The sequence below is a fragment of the Urocitellus parryii genome, chromosome X, assembly GCF_045843805.1.
Source record: "Urocitellus parryii isolate mUroPar1 chromosome X, mUroPar1.hap1, whole genome shotgun sequence".
Classification (NCBI taxonomy): domain Eukaryota; kingdom Metazoa; phylum Chordata; class Mammalia; order Rodentia; family Sciuridae; genus Urocitellus; species Urocitellus parryii.
The window spans coordinates 38,091,964-38,111,981 of record NC_135547.1 but is presented as its reverse complement, the minus strand read 5'-3'; positions in this window follow the sequence as shown (position 1 = coordinate 38,111,981).

Below are 20,018 nucleotides of genomic sequence, written 5' to 3'. Positions count from 1 at the left end.
ATGAGCAAGGTAGAGCCTAACAAGGAAAGGAAGTCTGCTCTCCCAGCCCACTGGCCCCATACCAATATTTTTATGAAACAGATCTGAGCATTTTTATAACTCAGTCTCTGAGACCTCCCCCTTGACATTTCGCTACAACTCCCTCTGTGCCTTCTATGCCAAGATGGAAATCAAACTAGAGTTAGGGGGCAATACAAAATGCCAGAGCCCAGGAGAGTTAGGACTTTGAATATCTGTACCCAATTTGTTCAAGAGTGAGAGATTTCTTAAGTAAATATCCCCCATGTGGTAGGATTTGAGTTTAGAAATCAAAGGAGGATGGTTTGCCTGGGCTCACATTTAGCCATATTTTGAACCTCCATAATTGTTTTTTTTTTAAGAAAGTAGGAAATCATAGAACCTGAAAATTGAAAGGAAATTTGGAGGCCATATGTACACTCCCACTAAGTGCAGAAATATCCTCCAGATAATATGGAAAACTCACCCTCCTAAAGCAGTTTATTCCATATTTGGACATTCACTAATTGTTAAAAACATTTTCCTTGGATTGAGCAAAAATTAGCTTCACACAAATTTTCTAATTCCTTTTTCATGTGGCAGCCCTTTAGGATATCTATTATGTTACCCCAAGTCATCTATTCTCTGGTATAAACATCCACAGTTCTTTTAAACCATGCCTCATAGAATATGGTTTCCAGATCTTTTGCCACTCTGGTTGTCTTTTGAGCATAAACCTGCTAGTGTGTAGCTTGTAGCTTAATTAAAACCCTCTGTAGTTTCTTGCATGAACTACTATTGTGTGCCTTATTCTGTTTGCACAATTGACTTTAAACTTAGGTGCTGGATTTTGTATTCATCTTCAAAAACCATTGCCTTGTTTATTTCAACCTATTCCTTTACTCCCTTTCCCAACATTTTCTTTTTCATTATTGCATCGCTGAAGAATCTTTTTAGACATTTTTCCTACAACATTCCCTAAACACTATAATAATAGAGATATACTGTGTATGTGTTTATGTGCTGCAAGTATATCTGTCTTCTATATATAAAAATAAAAGATAATTGTTTACTCCTTGAGAAGCAATTTTTGCCCTTAGAGGCAATATTGCCCCAACTGAGAGTGCATATCCTGTACCACTAAGTTTTTTATCTGCATATTTGATCAGCCAGAGTAATAGATGTTTTGAATAAGATAGGGTCCAGGACAGAATATTGCAGTGTAACCTTAGAGTTCTCTCCTTATTAACAGTCACTTTTAATACTGTTGCTCAAATTGAAGCAATCCATGAAACTTCTGCTACTACCCAGCTCTTATTTTCCCATCATTTCTACCAGGATATATATAAGACTCTTTCAGATGTCTTACTGAAATCCAGATACATTATGCTGCGGTATTCCTGTCATCTCCCCTTCTAGAGACCCTTTCAAAAAGGAAATGGGCTTAGTTAGGCATGACTTGCTTTTACTGAGTTCATGCTTACCCCTAGTGATTTCCGCTCCCTTTCTAAAGCCTCACAAATTACCTGCTTAATAGTGCATTCTGTACTTTTTGCCAAGGATCAACGCTGTGTTCACTGGTCTTCAGTTTCCAAGATCTACATTTTTCACACACCCCCAATACCACCACTCACCTTCACTAAGATTTTATTATTTGTCTTCCTCTTTCCATCTCTCAGCTCTTCTCTTTGTCATAATTTCTCAAAGTTTAACAAGATTGGCACTACGATCACATCTGCACATTCTCTCAGTAGCCTCGGATGTAATTTGTCTGAGTCTGGAAACTTGAACTCATTGAAGGTAGTTAAGTACTCCCTTATTATCTCCTCATCTATCTTGAGCTTTAATTCTCCTTCCAGTTCAAAGATCATGCTCTTTGAGGGAGAGGTTAAGTAACTTGCCCACAGTCACACACCTAGTAAATTGGCAGAGCTGGGATTTAAATCCCACCCTGTCTGCCTCTGAAGTCTGCCTCTCAACCAGAATGCTGTGTAGCTTTCCAGTAACAAGTGAGTGGTATGGCTTATGAGTGCTATATGAATTCCGAAGTCAGAGAGAGAGGTTGTCTAACAAGAATTTTCAAGGTAGGTTTCATCAAAGAGGTAAACTTTTAGCTGAATCTTAAAGAATGAATAGATCAAAGGAATGTGTGAATATGTTGGTAGCGATGATGGAGGAGACTGAGATGGCATCCCGGGTGGGGGAAGTAAGAAAAATAATAAAGCACCTTGAGTATGCTTCAGACTCTACTTGGTTGATCATTATGAACATAGGGGCCACAAATGGTCAAGAGAGAACCAGAGTGTTCCAACCTTTCCTTAAGAACTAGTCATTCAAGCTCTGCTGATTACTAGTTAAACACCCTAGGGCAAGGCACAGTTCTCCTGATCCTTGGTTTCCTGCTCTATAACATAGGAATAATAATAGGCCTATTTTGGAGGGTTTTTGTGAGGATTAAATGAGCTAGTTAATATGTGTAAAGTACCTAGAAGAGTGTCTGGCCTATAATTAAGGTTCAACAAATGTTACTTGCTGTCATTATTACTATAATTTATTTATTCATTCAACAAGCATTTACTGAGCTCTGACTATGTGTTGTAGACTATGCTAGGTGCTGAGGATATAATGGTGAACAACAAGAACCATGAATCTCAGCTCTCAATAAATTAAAGATCAGCCATTAATTAATTTTGTGGAAGTTTTCAGTTTTCACTGTTCATTATTTCATTATCTGGATAAAGTGGTACATTTTAATTATCTTAAACCAACCTCTTTCAAAGTTTGTGGGAATAGTAATAGAGGCTTTTCACCCAATAGCCTAGGGCTTGGGGAACAAGTTGATGGCTTTTTTCTCCAAGGTGCTACAGATTCTCATTAATTTCATCTCAGACTTCACTTGAGTCTTGGGTTCTGCCCCTTTGCCTTTTCCAGCTTTATGCCTAGCTCAATCAATTCCCTATCTTAGGCATTTTCCATCTCTAGGTTATAAAATAGAATTCCCTATGTTGGAAAGGGGATTCCAGCTGTACCTGGTATGCTAATGGTGGTGGTGGGAGGTGTATACTAGTGTAGTATGGCTCAGTAGTGTAGGGTAGTGTAGGGTAGTACCATTTGGCTTTGGCTAGCTAGCCACAGTCCCTGGCTTTTTTGACTTTACAATCCCTCAAGGCCAGTAAAAGTGTAAACAGAAGCCACAAAGAGGATGGATTGTCAGCTTCCAAACCAAGTAGTCATGGGCCAGCATAGGGTGGAGTTCAATTAATATTTTGAAAGGGGGTAAATTGGATGTCTTTCCCTTTGGCCTGGTTAACACAAAAATATGCTTCACTGGGCCATCATCATGAGCTCCACATCCTTTAATCAAGGGAAGCATTTGTTTGCCTTGTCATCGAAAGGGCTCTAATTTCTCAGTATTAATCAAACAAAACCTCTGTCTCTAGTAATGGAAACAAATGGTTACAGTGGTGGATAATCTCTGACTATATCATATTCATACTGCTCTGTTGGGTCATCAGGAGCCTTTCTCCACCAAGGGATTGGTTTCTACATTACTTGGTCTGGCTGGTCTTTTTGCTCAATTTCTTTCTAAGGGCTAGACGAATTTTTCAGGAAATTAACCACCACTGGGCTGGTGTTAAGCCACAAAACTTGGGGCTGGGAAAGGTTGCATAGGGGTGACACTTTAGATATAGATATCATCTAAGCCTTAGGTATAAATTATAATCAAGGAAGGGTCAGCCACAGAGAATTGAGCAGTGAGTGGGCAAAGTCAGAAGTTGAGGCAAAAAGGCAAGAATTAGTGTGATCCAGAACTCACAGATCACGAAGCAATGTGCAAGATGGGATGGAGCCAAATAACTAAAAGGAAAAGTGAAAGACAAAGCCAAACATCATGAACTTCATGATAAGTGAGTGTTCGAAGGCTGGCATGATTGAACCCTGCCTCTTTTATTCAAGTTGTCCCCCAACTATGACCTTTTTTTTCTCACCTTTCTATCTACACAGGTCTTGCTTGTTTTTTGATTCTGCAATCTTATTAATTCTGCAAAGTCTTCTTCCTCTCTCACTGATCCAACCTCTTTGAGTAATCATCTCACTTTGAGTCAGTATCACTCAGAGGTCTGGTTAATTATTCTTCCATGTAGTGTGCACATACTTTAATTTCTTCAGTCTACAAACTCCTGGAGGATAGCATCTTTGGCTTCTGCACTTCTACAGTCTTCACAGTATGAAGTACAGGGACAGGAACCAGTAGGTATGCAATAAATACTTGGCAATGAACTCCAGAGATATTCAGAAGGAAAGTCAGTAGCAACAAAGCAAGAAAGGTGAATCACACATTCATATTCATTCTCTCTCTCTCTCTCTCTCTCTCTCTCTCTCTCTCTCTGAAAAAATCAAGTAAAATTATCTTTTGGCATTTAAAAACTTAGAAATGGGAAGGTCTGGGAGGAATTATAGTATCTCTTTGCCAGAGCTGCATGTGCATAAACAGTCCTTTGAGAGCTGGGAACATTGATAGAATTGGAAAACATGGGAGGAGGCAGCCTTGAGTTGTCATTAAATCTGAAGGTGATATAAAGGTAGGGAAGGGGCTAGAAACAAACAGAATTATACAAAAAAAAAATTCCAACATAGGGAAAAGACTCCTTTTCAATCCCAGAAAAATGTCATTCATCTGGCCTCTTCTAATTTGGGATTTTTGAAAAATTGGACTAAGGGAGGCTATTGCTTGATATAAAAGGATCTTGGAAGAAAAGAGCTGCTAAACTAATTAAGCATCCTCCATGTTGGCAGAGGGAGCAGGGGGATGGATAGAGGTCTTGTTTTACTCAGTTAAAATAAATTTTCCCAGTTCCCTCCTAGAGCTCTTTAGAAGGCTCATTAAGCTAATTATACGTCCTGTTGTATTATTGTCCTATTTTCTCTTGTTGTAAATACTTAGGAGTATTAAAACTGCATTTAAAAAAACCCCTACAATTCTGACTTTTCAGTCTCTTAGACTCGTCTCTCCTCTTCAATTTGGAGCCAAGAATGAAAGGACTATAGAATGAAAATCCCCAAAGTACTGGGAACCATAATATGCTATCTCATTTAATCATCACAAAAACAACTCTGTGGCAGAGGTATTGTTCTTCCTGGAGGGAACATGTGTGACAGGGGTTGTTAAGTAACAAGCCTCTGACCACAAAGGAAGGAAATAGTGGAGCCCCACTTCTAAAAAAAAATAATTATTCCAACTCCAAATCTCTCCTGCTTTTCTTTGGAGCAGGTTGCCTATTAACTGAAAATAAGCATTGACTAATAGAGCATTCAAAAACTTTTTAAATAAATCTTGTTTTATTAAGCATTTAAGTGGCTGTGAATTCATGAGAACACATGTTCAAAAATGGAGGTGATATTTGTAATAACCCCAAACTGGAAACAGCCCAGATGTACTTGTTTTAGAAACCAAGACTATATTAGTGTTTGCCAAGGGTTGAGAGTGAGGATTGCAGGAGGGAGGTGGGTGTGGTTATAAAAAGGAAAGCAATACCATGATGGATCCCTGATATGATAGCACTGTTGAATATCTTGGCTCTGTGACAATGAATACATGAACCTAATGTGATAAAATTGTATAAAAATAAATACACAGAGATAACTATAAGAGAAATCTGAATAAGATGGGTGAATTATATCAAAGTCAATATCCTATTTGTGATGGTGTACCAGAATTTTGCAAAATGTTACCACTGGGGAAAGCTAAGAAAAGAATAAAGCAGGATCTCTGTACTATTTTTTACAATTTGGTGTGCATACATAATTACCTTAAAATTTTCAAAACTAAGAGATGATATGTAGTGAGAAGGTTTATCTATAATTCAAATGTATTCTCTCTAATCCAATGGGCATATTTTCCAAAAGGTGAAGTTACAATGGTCTGGTATTTTTGAGGAGTCTAGCTAAGCCTTGGAAGGAATGTGAGCTGACTGAGTGCAAGGAAATGGGAGTGTGGTGTGAAATTCAAAGGAGAGTTCATGCTTTGGGGCGTTTCCTTCAAGGCTGTAACTTTGCTTGTTCCTCTGCTCTTTGCTGGAGAATGAACTCTACTCCAGAGACCTGGCCACAATAGACCTCAGCCAGAACTAGCTAAATAATTTGCTGGGCCCAGTGTAAAATGAAAGTGTGGGGCCTCTTGTCCAAAATGTATTAGGAATTTCATGACAGCAACTACAGAACATTAAAATAGGCGGGGGGCCCCTCTAAGCACAGAGTCCTGCGTGACTACACATGTCCTGGCCCCAGTTAATATTTATGATAAATCCCCACAGCTGCAACATCTAGAGAAAGCAGAACATCACCTCCTTCCCAGCCCCTCCCTACTGGATTCACTGAGATGGTTGAGGGCCAAGTGGCCCTTTGGGACCTATTCACTGTGCAGCGTTGATGATGGGTACGTCAAAAATCCCTGCTGACTGATGGAATGGACTGCTGCCACATAGACCAGATACAGAATAAGAGAGGGTAGAGCCCAGAAGCAGAAGGCAGGCTGGAAAAATCTGGTGCCCGCTGGCAAAAGGGAGGCTGGTGAGAAGTAGCTCAGGCTAAATGTGTTGCCATACATAGAGCACTAAACTACAGTCCTGAGGCCTGGACTCATATGCAAACTTTCCCATTCTTGTGCTAATTAATTCATCTCTAATGTGTCAGTTTCTTCTTCTATAAGATAGAGATAATAACAATAGTACTTTTCTCATTGGATTGTTTGAGAATCAAATAGAATCATGGATATGAAAACACTGTAGAAACTCTCATGGCGGGTAGAAATGTAAGACATCTCAGAATAGCAGCCAGTCTGATTTTTATACATGTACCCCTAAGCCTTTCCCAGCAGGTGGTGGCTGGCCTGATCTGATGTCTGAAAGAAGGTAAGAATAAAATGCATGAGCCAGACTTCCAGTTCTGAACAAGAGAGAGTAGTGCCACTCTCCACCCCTGAGCCCAGGTCCACCTTTTTTTTTTTTTTTTTTTTTTTTTTTGTGGTGCTGGAGATTGAACCCAGAGTCTCATGCATGCTAAGCAAGTGCACTACCACTGAACTGCATTCTGCAGCCTCCAGGTCCTCCTTCTTAAAACTAAAAATGCTGGGCATAACACAACAAAGAAGCATAGGAAGATTGGAAGTTTGGAAGAAGGCAGACAGTCTAAGAATCAAAAATAACACACCTTTGAATTCTCTGGGGCTTTCCCCCCCATATATCTCAGACAGGATGTTGTAGAAACCTCCAACCTGGAACTTCCTGCAAGCACAGTCAAAACTGTTCCAAGGAAGGCCTGTTCCCTTTAGTCACATAACTGGGAAAAAGAGTAACTTAACAATGGAAAATCTTTTTTTGGCAATACTTATCCTATTGTAACTAAACATCAATGGAACAAATGTAAGCCACTCCTCTAGGTTGTCAGTAGGGCTAAGTGGGGAGTTGATCTTTATGCCTTGCCTGGTAGAAACAAATGATGCTTTAATTCCCCCATCAAAATAGTGTTAGTCCAGCAGTAAGCTAAGTCCTCACCCCCAATAGCAGCAAAAAGACTGAACAAGATGATGCAGTGCTAATTGACTTCAGCATGCAATTACTAATTATCTTGAAACAAATTGAAAAGTGAAAAATCTCAGCAAAGAAAATGTTAAAAAGGGGAAATTACAAAGTTGAAATACACAATAACTGAAATAACTGAGATAACAGAAGACAGAATCAGTGAACTTGAGAACAGATCAATAAAATGTATCCAACATAAAAAGAAACCCAAAAACTTAGACATTAAAAAGGGAACAGGGACTCAGGGACCTGTGGGACAATAACAGAAGCACTAACACTTGTACCATTGAAGTTATGGAAGGAAAGATTAAAGATTACAAAAATATATTTGAAGAAAATCTAGCTTAAAAGACCATCAAATTTGTCAAGATATAAACCTACAAATTCAAGAAGCCAAGTAAACCTCAAATAGAATAAACTCAAAGAAATCCATGCCAGGGCCTGGGGTTGGAGCTCAGTGGTAGAGTGCTTGCCTAGCATGTGTGAGGCACTGGCTTTGATTCTCAGCACTGCATATAAATAAATAAAGATCCATCGACAACTTAAAAAATAAATAAGAGGGCTGGGGTTGTGGCTCAGCGATAGAGTACTCACCTCACATGTGCGAGGTCCTAGGTTCGATCCTCAGCACCACATAAAGATAAATAAATAACATAAAGATATTTTAAAAAAAGAAATCCATGCCAAGGTATGCTACCAGTCTCTAGCTTCAGCATCTTAACAGCTCACTTCAAGCCCTGACTTTCTCTGTCCTCTATCCCTAGGCCCAACCGTGAAGTCTACCATTTACTCATTCAATGAACATTTATGAACACCTAACATTTGCCAACTATTCATCCAGCTGCTGGGGAGAGGACAAGGAAAAAGAAAGAATCTCTGTCCTCATATAGCATTATGTTCTAATAGGTGGAGTCAGAGATAACAGGGAATGCGTGTTGGGGGAAAAGAGGAACTAAGTAGAGGAGTATCTACTCAGATACATAATTTTCCCAGAAAAGGATCTTGCATCAGTCAGCTTTTCATTCATTTATTATTCATTAAGCTCCCAATTACTCATGATGTCTAAGGACCTTGGTGGGTCTTGGAGCTAGAGACAGTTTCTGCCCTCAAGAATCATATAACGTTCTTGTAGGACATGTTTCTCAACCTCAATACAATTGACATATCATAAAGGACTAGATAACTCTGTTGTAGGGGGGCTGTTCTATGCTTGTTCAATGTTTAGCAATATCCCTGGCCCCTACCAACTAGAAGACATTAGCATTATCCAAGTCATGACGACCCAAAATTTCCACACATATGACCAGATGCAATGGGTGGCAAAACACCCCCAGTTGAGAACCACGGTTTTAGAGTCAACTGACAAGTTGACAAATAATTGATATAGAATGTGATAACTGCTTTGATAGAGGAACCTCTTTGGGTTTTCCATTATTTCTAAGCACTTCAGAGGTAACTTCACTTCACCCTCAGCCTTATTTTCTACTGTGTGACCAAAGCCTACACTGTATTACATAGCTTTAGAAAAAAATTAGATGTTGATGGATATTTATTTATTTATTTATTTATTTTATGTGGTGCTGAGAACCGAACCCAGTGCCTTACACATGCCAGGCAAGTGCTCTACCACTTAGTCACCCAGCCATATTACATAGCTTTTAATCATCCCAGAACATGGCATGACTTTTCCTTTCCTTGGGCTTTTCCACATGCCCTTTACTACATATTGAATATCTCCCCCTGGCCAGCTACCTCAAATGGCATAGCAGTCCTTTCAAATCTTTGAGATGTTTTTCTCATTTTGAGGATGGGGTCTATGTCAAGTTCATTTCCATAGCTCCAGTACCTAGCATAGAGCTTGTTTTTCAAAGGAATTCAAGAATACAAAAAAAGAGAGACATGATTACCCTAGCTCTCAGATTGCTTCCATTCTGCTTGGGGTAAACAAGACAAAGAGAAATGATTTCCATTTTGTACAACTGTTTATAGTATAATCAAGTATCAATATGTGTGGGATACATTAAAAATGATATGGCATGGGTATAGGATTCATAAGATGAGGATATTGAATTAGGTCTGTAAGTTTCAGCCTGGATTTGGTAAGATGAGTGAGAAGAAGAAGTAGATAAGGAATGGGTGTGAGAAAAAATAGTGGCACACAGTAGACTTACCAGGCAATGACAAAACCAAAGCCCAGAGACTGCAGACCTGATAATTGCTTTGAAGTACACAGGAGGTCTGCTCCCACCCTGAGGTTAGGCTAAATCTTGGATCATTTAAGTAAAGAACAAAGGAAAAGGGTTACAAGAGTGATGGGCAGTTTGGACTGCTGGAAAGCACTTGGAGGGACAGGTTCAGAGAAAGAACATACGCACAGTTCTCCAAAGGAACTGATGTACCACACACAGCAAATGAGCGCTTTCTTAGCACTTCTGATTAATCTCCCTTTGATCAAGCCCCTATCATGTGCAATATGCTTCTTGCATATTGTCTTGCCTAGTCTTCATACTATAAAATAGATCTCTCAGAAGCAGAGTTGAGATTCAAATTAAGTTTTCTCATGACAAGGCCTGGCCAATTTCATTGTGCCATGGTGCAATGATTAGCTGGAACAAAGTTTGGGGTATGGAGACATTCTTACACTAATTTCCTTCCTTCCTTCCTTCCTTCCTTCCTTCCTTCCTTCCTTCCTTCCTTCCTTCCTTCTTTCCATTTTTCACTCTCCAGAAGCTTCAAATCCTGAGACACCCCATTCAGAAAAGCATGGACACCCACAGGGATAGGGCATCCACAAACACTTCTAAGATAAGTGTGACAATTTAACCAGACTTTATAAGTCTCCTCTTAAGGGTTGCAAGGGAAACTTCTTTGTGGAACAGGTGACACTTGAGCTAAGCCTGGAAGGATAATAAGGTTTTGAGAGAAAGCAAGCATTTGAGGCATGGGGAAAAGAGATCTTTAGAGTTGAAGGTCTTGCATTAGGTGGAAACGGGATGTGTGTTTGTATGGGTCCTACAGAAGAAGTGTAAGGAGGATGGGTGGGATCTGACTTCAGAGTTCATGTTGGCAAATAATGGAAGATCAGACTGGGTAGAGCCTAAATCTGGAGTTAAGAGTTTACGTGAGTTCTACAAACTGGTATGTGGAGACACAGGAGCCTGCCTAGCCAAATATAGCCATAAAGACAGTCATGGATTAGTTGACTGGGCAGCTGGGAAGGCTGCCACTGGGGGTGGATAATATAATTGAAACTTCTTTCTTGTCAAGTTCCTCTGGAATGGAAATGGCAAGTAAGGGTCCACTTATCATGAAATTGTGTACCTTGGGTACTTCACCTCCACATTTTGCTCTCTCGTCTCCTTGGTTTTCATTACCTCCATTATGCCCTTTGGCACATAGTCCTCATCTTCTGTCACTGGCAGAATCTCACACAGTACCACATTTCCTAAAAAATATCTTTTTGTCTCCCTATTAATCCCCTTTTCTTGTTCTATCCAAATCCTACCATTTTCACTTATGTTCCTGAGCACAAACATGATAAAGTCATAGTAGATGTTAATAGTTGGTAATGTCTTAATAATATTGAAATATGAATGGGAGCCTTCAATGCCTTTGCTAGAAACAGAGGCAGTCATGGGACTTTAGCTTAGAGATGGGGGGATGGGGATGGGGTGAAGATGGGGGTAAGTAAGGGTGGAAATTTGAGAAGAGGGCCTTTTGGTGACCTTTGCATAAGAATAGTCTTACTTATTTCATAAATGTTTGAAAAGAGACCCCCCATTCTCTTTCGATTCCCTCATGTTCTGCCCACCTTGTTTCTGCCCTGCAGGAGCCTTCCAGAAATAACTGTATTAATTAAACAGCACTTAGATGTAGAAAAAATGCTCAATTTGGTTTGGGGATAGAAACTTTTCCTGAGTTGTCAAGGACCCCACAGAATTGAAGCTGCTGCTATTGGAGCTCATGTTCACAGCTCCCTTGGACACTAAAATTAACAGATGGGACACTTCAATCCAGGGCACAGTTGTCAAAAAACCACAGTTTAAATCAGTCACAGACAACTGTTTCATTCCCCACACTTGCCTGGGTGTAACAACTGCAGGAATGCCTCTGCTTAAATTACACCCACTGACACCACAGGGAGAGACATGTCTAGGCTGCACTCATTTTCTGTCCTTTCTGAGCTTCTTTTAGAGCAAGGGTCAGCAATCTTTCCAAAATGGGGTGCCAGGGTTCTGACCCATGTTCTTTTATCAGATGAGTGTGTGTGGGTTTATGTATGCAAACAATGGCAAGGTTGAGGGTGATGAGATGTGGGAGAGAGGGGAGTTATTCTGAGTCTCAAAGAAGGGGATGTGGTGGGTAACTATTAGCCAAAGACAGAAGGGGACTCAGTGACAACTCACAAAAATAAATGGTGAGGAATAAGTTATATCTGTGTCCCTTGACCTGTGTGCCTGTAATAACTGAGTGTTCAGCCTCAGGGTACCAGCTCTTTGAAAATGGAATCTATCCATTCCTTTGTTCACTCAGGCATTCGTTGAGTGACCACATTGTGCCAGGCAATGGAAACAGTTAATTGATTATGACTCTCTTTCCTAAGAAGCTCACAGTCTAACTTCTAGAAAATTCTGAGCAATTGAACTATTCATCAAGCCTAGAGGTTTATGTCATTAATTCTACTGGCATTTGCTGATGCTGGGTACTGCACTGCACTGGTCGTTGGTATGCAGACATACAGAAAATAATTGACCTCCATTTGTATTCAGAGTGGTAAGGAGTGCTTGGATTAGATGAGCCTCTGACTTAAGATCCATGATCTAGAAGGAGAATGCATTAGATCTGGGAAGCGTCAGGTCTGGGGGGAGGCAGATCCATATATCTGGGACTTGATCTGTTGCAATATCAAGTACCTAATGGGTGCTTGATAAACAAGTATTATTTTTACTTTGGAAACAATCTCTTTCATCATTCCCTTTACATGGAAAAGCAATCTCAACCTAGGGAAAATTTAGTGAATTAAAGCAGATCTTACTGAACAGATTTTGTTCTATTTGTGGTTTGTGGACTTTGGAGCTTCTTAAACTGATAGTCATCCTATCAATGCTTCACTGCTTTGTACTGGCAGTTCTCAGTCTGGGGTCTCTGAAGGTAGTAACTGGTGTCATTAAACTATTTTTCAGTGTTAAAAAAGCCTAATAGCAATTGTGAACTCAGCCAAGACAAAGCCACAGAGAACTAAGTACAATATCATATTTCTTTACTTTTGACTGAAATTATATTAGTTTGGTGTGGTTATCTCATGTGGATTAGAAGCTCTGAATGAATAAAAATTGGGGAAATGAATTATTCCATAATAAATGTAGCTTTGCTAGATACAAATCTTTCCAAATGTGGGGCCCACAGGGGGAAAAATAATAAAAGGGATCCTTGGTGGTAAAAGGTTGGAAATCACTGGCCTCCACGTCTGGATGCCAAAGTTTGGCTGCAGATTCAAAGCCTGTGACCACGGAATCCTGGGATTATTGGCATCTGACACCCCTGATGTGGTTCCTGTTGGAAAAGCAAACATGCTCCCTGCCCAGCTTTCTAAAGTGTTATACATTAACCTGCTTACAAAGCGCCATTCACGGGTGGACAGGTTTTTTTTGGATCGCGGTTTACTGTGTTTTTCTGCCTGCAGTGAAAGAACGTTTCAGAGGAAGCACAGGCTTGCCTGAAATCTACAAAGTTATGCCATTGCCGGACAAGCAGAGAGCTCCTTATAACTTACAGAGCTGGAACAAGCTGTCCACACCTTTCTCCTTCTCCTTGACAGCCCTCGTCCAGTACCTCTGAGAACATACATTCCACGAACACATGCAAAATTGACTAAGACTATCCACTGGGCTAAGGAGGGAGGACTCCTCAGACTGGGGAGACAGAAAGGGGTCTTCATGGAGCCTGGTCAGAGAGAATCCTTCCCTTTCTTCCCATTGCCTGAAAAAAGTTTTCTGGTGGAGGCTTAGGAGGAGTGCTCTGGAAAACTTGGGGTGGGGGGAGCTAAGATTTTCTGGAGAGAGAAGGAACTCCCATAAACATTGATCCCAACCACATTTTTTTAAAAAAGACTTTTGAAGATAGAATTGTGATCAAATGCATGTAGCACAAAATTTACTATCTTAACCATCTTTAAGTGTACAGTTCAGCAGTGTGAAATATGTTCACATATTTTAGATCTCCAGAACCTTATTATCTTGTCTAATTCAAACTCTAAATCATTCAGCAATTCTTCATTTCTCCCTTCCCTTGGTTTCCAGTAATTACCATTTTACTTTCTCTTTCTGTGAATTTGATTACAGCAAATACTTCATATATGTGGAATTATTCAGTATTTAAATTTTTGTGATGGGTTTATTTCACTTAGTATAATGTCCTTTAAGGTTCATCCATGTGTCAGAATTCCTTCCCTTATTAAGGCGGCTACATAATAGTCCATTGTACTTATGTATCACATTTTGTTTATCCATTCATCTGTTGATGGTGATGGGTTGCTTCTACCTCATGGCTATTGTGAATGCAAAGAACACAGTTGTATATAATAATATAATATAACATTGAAATCCCACTTTCATTTTTTATATATACTCAGAAGTATGTATATGATAACTCTATTTTTAATTTTTTTCAGAAACCACCATATTGTTTTCCATAATGGCTTCACCATTTTATTTATATTCTTGCCACCAGTGCACAAGAGTTTTAATGTCTCTATATGCTTGCAACACTTGTTTTTTTTTTTAATGATAAACTTCTTTATGGGAGTGAGGTGATATCTCATTGTGATTTTGATTTGTAGTTCCTTAATGATTACTGCTGTTGAGCATCTTTACCTATACTTAGTGGACATTTGTATACCTTTGCCTATTCAAGTAATTTGCCCATTTTAAATCAAGTTATTCATTTTCTTGCTGTTGGGTTATAGCAATTCTTTATGTATTCCAGATAGTAATCCTTTATAAAATATATATTTTCTCAGTATTTTCTGCTATTCTACAAGTTTTGTGTTCAGTCTGTTGATTATGCCCTTTGATGCTCCAGCTCACATTTTAAAACAAATTTTAATTGAAAAACACAAATCATATATTTATGCTATACAGTATGAGGTTTTGAAATATGTATACATCATGGAGTAGTTAAGTCAAGCTAATTAATGCATGAGTCATCTCTGCTTATCATTTTTTTTTTTTGGTGAGAACACTAGAAGAGTCCACATTTTAAAAATAAGCAAAATTCATTAAAATGGAAAAAAAAGAGCACATCAAGAATGATGCCCAGGTCCAGGCTTGGTGGTGCATGCTTGTAATCCCAGTGGCTCAGAAGGCTGAGGCAGGAGGATCACAAATTCAAAGCCAGCCTCAGCAATTTAGTGAGGCCCTGAGCAACTTAGCAAGACCCTGTCTCAAAAATAAATAAATAAAATAAAATAAAAACCACAAAACAAAAAGGCTGGGGATGTGGCTCAGTGGTCAAGTGTTCCTGGGTTCAATCACCAGTACTAAAAAAAAAAAAAAGAATGATTGATGCCAGATTAAATGATTTCTCCAAGTCCTTGGAGACTCATGTTTTTGAGTTCCTTCCTGCTGATGCCTTGAGACACTTCTTTGTTTTTGTCTTTAATCAATCAGCACCAGGCTTGTTCTAGTGATAAAGGGCCCTATTCTTAGTACCATCCATTTACCTTGAACACCTACAACTTCCTTGTTGCTTTCACCATGTTTGTGTGATCTACCTTTTCAGATCTGGAAACCTCAAATCTACTTGTAAATTCTTTGCCATTCTAGGTACAGAAGATGGTAAATCCACAGCATTAGGACTTTGTATTAAGCCATTTTAAAAAAAAAATCTTTTTAGATACACATGAAAGTGGAGTATATTTTGGCCTATTATAATATATGGAGTGTAATTTATTCTAATTAGGATTCCATTCTTGTGGTTGTACATGCTGTGGAGTTCATTGGTTGTGTATTCATATATTCTTTTTTTTTTAGTTGTCTATAGACCTTTATTTTATTTACTTGTATGTGGTGCTGAGAATAGAACCCAGGGCCTCACACATACTAGGCAAGTGCTCCACCACTAAGCCACAACCCCAGCCCCAGGAAAGCCATTTTAAATACAAACTTTTATAAAGAGGCAAGTCAGTTTAATGGAAAGATTGCCAGGCTATCATTTTCTGGCTGTGTGATTACTTCCAGGTCACTTCACCTCTCTGGGCCCTAGTTTCCTATCTTCAACCACTCTGCTGTAGTTTGTTAATGGTTATTCTGGTAAAGTATGTTGAGTGCTGAGCACAGTGCCTGTCACATAATGGGGGAGATTCAGCAATTGGTAGTTCCTCCTACTGGGCCTGGACTTTCAGTCAGGATGAAGCACAGGCAGCCAAAGCCTGTTATACTCAGAAACAGCACAACAATGGAGGTGGTGGAAGGGACAGGAAAAGTGAAAGCCTGCCCCTGCCCAGCAGGAGGCCCAAAGTATACCAGTGGCCCTCAGTTCTTCCTAGCCCAGAGTTCTTCCTATTCTCTGACTCACTTCCCTCTGCCAGAGATAAACCTTTTCTTCCTCATCCTCCCACAGATTTAATCCTTCACCAAGCACTGTTGATGCCACCTCCTGAAAGTCTCTTGAGCTTATAACCTTCTTCCCATCTATGCCACCACAATCCTTATCCAAGCTTCATTAATTTCTCACCTGGTTCATGACATCAGCCCCTAGTGCACACCTTGTCTCTGGCTCTCGGGTTTCCTGTGGCTCTGTCTTCACATGGCAACAGTAAGAGTGGCCTATCTACAACTTTTATCAGCTCATCTCACTCTTCTGCTTCAAACTTGTTTTCCCCTTTTTGGTACTGGGGATTGAATTCAGGGGTGCTTAACCTCTGGGCCATGACCCCAGCTCTTTTATTATTTTTTATTTTGAGACAGGGTCTCAGTAAGTTGCTTAGCACCTTGCTAAGTTGCTGAGGCTGACTTTGACTGCATGGTTCAATCCTCCTGCCTCAGCCTCCCAAGCCTTTAGGATTACAGGCGTGCACCACTGTGCCTAGCTGCTTCAAACTCTTTAATGACCCCGGGTGCTGTTCAGAGGGAAATTCAAATTTCTTAATTGTGCCTTATAGGCCCCACGTGGTCTGGCCTCTGTCTGCCTCTCCAACATCACTTTTCACCTTCCCTCTATCACACTCCACACTTGAGCCACATTGTTTAGTTGCTCAAGAGCATAGCACTTTTTTCAGGCCCTTCACATGTTATTTTCCCCTCACCTACAACATTCTTCCTCCCTCCAGCTAACTTTAGGCCTCAGTTAAGATGTTACTTCCTCTGGGAGGGCTCTCCAAATGTCTCTGAGAGTGAATTAGGTGATTCCTCTGCCTATGCTTCCTCACGTCCTAGCACTGGACATGCTGTGTCATAATTACCATCTACCTTAGCTAGACTTGGAGCTCTGGGAGGTGAGGGGACATGTTTACTTACTCCTGAGAGTCTACTACAGTACCTGGAACAGAGTGTGTTGCATATCTGTCAAGTGAAGGAATCCTGGTTAACCTTTCCTTCTACTCACTCCCCTGCACTCCACAGCTAAGGCTCCCCTACCTCACTGGAGGCCTTTCTCATCTGCAGACATATTGGGCCTGGATCATACCTCTTTGTCTTTGTCTTTCTGGCTGAAATGCCCTTGTTCTCCCCCTTTTTCTAACAAACTCCAACTTGTTGTTTAAGTCTCAGCTCAAGTTTCACCTCCTCAGAGAAGTCTGTGCTTGAAGGGGACCATTAAAATAAGGATTTATTCTAGGCAGGGTAATTCTTAGCTCATTCTTCATCATTAATACTTTATTATACTAACTCCAATATGTAGCAGCCTTCATCACCCCATTCCAGCAGTTACACTGCCCCTCCTCTGCACCCTCAGCTCCTTGCAGCACCTCTGTCACAGCACTTCCACAAGGTTTTGGGGGATGGGTTTCTGTTTGTTTAGTTTAGATTCCGCCCCACCCCATCCTGCCCTCCATGTTGTAGGAGGACATTGTATGACCTTAACTCCTCCCCCAGCCCCTGGCTTCTTGTAAGGGGACCTTGACTCATTTCTTCAATTAAAATGAAACATAAATTCTGTCCTTCCCCAACTCTTTGTCTTTCCCTGCCAGTATGCCCACTCATTATTGAGACAAGCCAGGGCTGCTTCCCTTTCAGGAAGCATCATTTTTCCAATTAGCCTTTGATTGGAAATAGTGCCATTACAGCTGGGCTGCTTTAAATGTTTGCTGGTGATTGGCAACCTGGTCATATGGAAAGAGTGCTGAACCAGGACTCAGGAGTCCCCAGTACTAACCATCTCTGCCTTTATCCAAATGTTGGAACACGGTGACTCCCTTCCATCCCTGGGACTCAGTTTCTTCCTCTTGAACTATGAGAGGTTTGAACTTAGTCTTTTGCTGCTTCAAGTGTGGCCTAAGCATGGAGCGGGGGTGGGTAGCTTGTGAGAAATGCAGTCTGGGTCCCAAACTAAATCTCTGAAATCAGACTCTATTTTAACAAGTTCCCCAGGTGATACTGTCCACAGCAAAGTTTGGGAAGTACTGTAAACTTCCCAGAGGAAATAATCACTGAAGCTCTTGTTCAACATACAGCTTTCCAGGTTGTTGTCCTGGAGACTCTAATGAAGTGAGACTAAGGTGGAGTCCCAGAGTTAGTATTTGTAACAAGTACTTCATGTGACTCATATCCGTGAAGTTTGGAAAACATTGGATAAGTGGTTTATGAAAGTCTTTTCTGCCTTTGACATTCTGCAATTCTATATGCACTGGTTCATTTCTGAGAGTAGTAAATAGTGGTACCTAATTCAGAACTCTGGGACTTATCCCTCTCTCAGTTGGGGGAAGCATTTGCAGAATCAGCCACATCTATTCAGGCAGGGAAAGAAAGGATTAAAAAAATTTAAGCAAGGGGTCTCCTTGCTTGAAGAAAATCAGCAGTCTCCGGGGTTCAAAGACAAATTACCTGCTTACTCAAAGTTGTCTCCTCAAAGCAATCAGGATATAATCAGGCAATCTGAATGAGTTTTGGGAAAGGGGGAAGAGAAATGAAGGGTGTACCACCTCTCCCATACTGGCAAGTAGGGCAGGAGAGTGGTAGGCGGACAAGTTGACAAGAAAACCTAGGGGAAGCCTCTCCCTGAAATCAATCCTATTTTTCCAAACTCTCAGAATGGATATGTGGCCTGACAAGGGATGTTTTCTGATTTGTGAGTTTATTTATATGGATTCTTTTTTAGAAACATATAAAAACTAAATCACATTTAGTTATATGTTTAACAAATCACCTTTATTTGGAAAAGGAAAAAAAAAGTTACACAAGATCAGGACTGCTCTGGAAAGTTCGGGAATAGAAAGTTGCCAGTTTTTCTCCATGTTTGGATTTGTTTTTCTTATAAATATGCCTTAAGTTCCGTTGCTGGTAGGTTTTGGCTACGTCTGAGATTTAGACAGGTGGGGAGAATGTGGAAGGGCATTCAGAGGGTATTTTTCTAGGCAGGGAAAGAAGGGTAGAGTCTGTCAGCAAGGGTGAAGTGTGAATGAGCATTGCAGAGCCAGGGCTGAAGTTAGGGGAGGAGGTGTGCAAGAGGCTACTGAGCTGTCCAGAGCAGATGAGGGTCTGGGGCCAAGAGAAGCTCAGGCTGAATTGCTCAAGTTAGGGATTTCCCTCTTTCGTATTTCTTCCCTACATCCAATTTGCCCACCAAATCTTTGCACTTCTATATCAGCAGTTCCATGGTCCACCAGCTCTGGCCTTAACTCATGATCTGCTTACATCCCCATCTTGGCCTTTGTAACAGCTGTGAAGACCTTGTGTCTTTACCTACACAAGTTTGGTTTTGAAAAAAGATGTCTTTCAAAAAACTAAATATATAGAGATCTCTCTAGAAGTAAGTTTCTTGAGTAAGTTCTTTGAGGAGAGATGCAAACTCTAAACCAAATGGCCCACATCATACCCGTTACATAAATTCTGAGTCCTAGGGGAAAGAAAGTAGAATTCATCAGAGCAGGGAATTCCTAAACAAGAAATGGCTTCAGAATTCCCTTGGAGGGCTTGTTGACACAGGAATCACTAAGCCTCACTTTCAGAGTTTCTAATCCCATTTATGTGGGGTGGGGCCCAAGGATGTGCATTTTTGACAGGTTCCTAATTGGTGCCTATGCACTGTTTGGGGTGCTTCTTATACCATGGGGAAGAGGGAAAGCTGAAGGGAGAATGAGAGAGGAATGGGGAAAGCCTAGAAGAGAAGGGAGAGGTGGAAGGGGAGAAGATCAAATACGCTGAGGAAGAATTTCCTTCAAATACTAAACAACCTTTTTCTTTTTTATTGATACATTATGATTATACATAATAGTGAAATATGCTG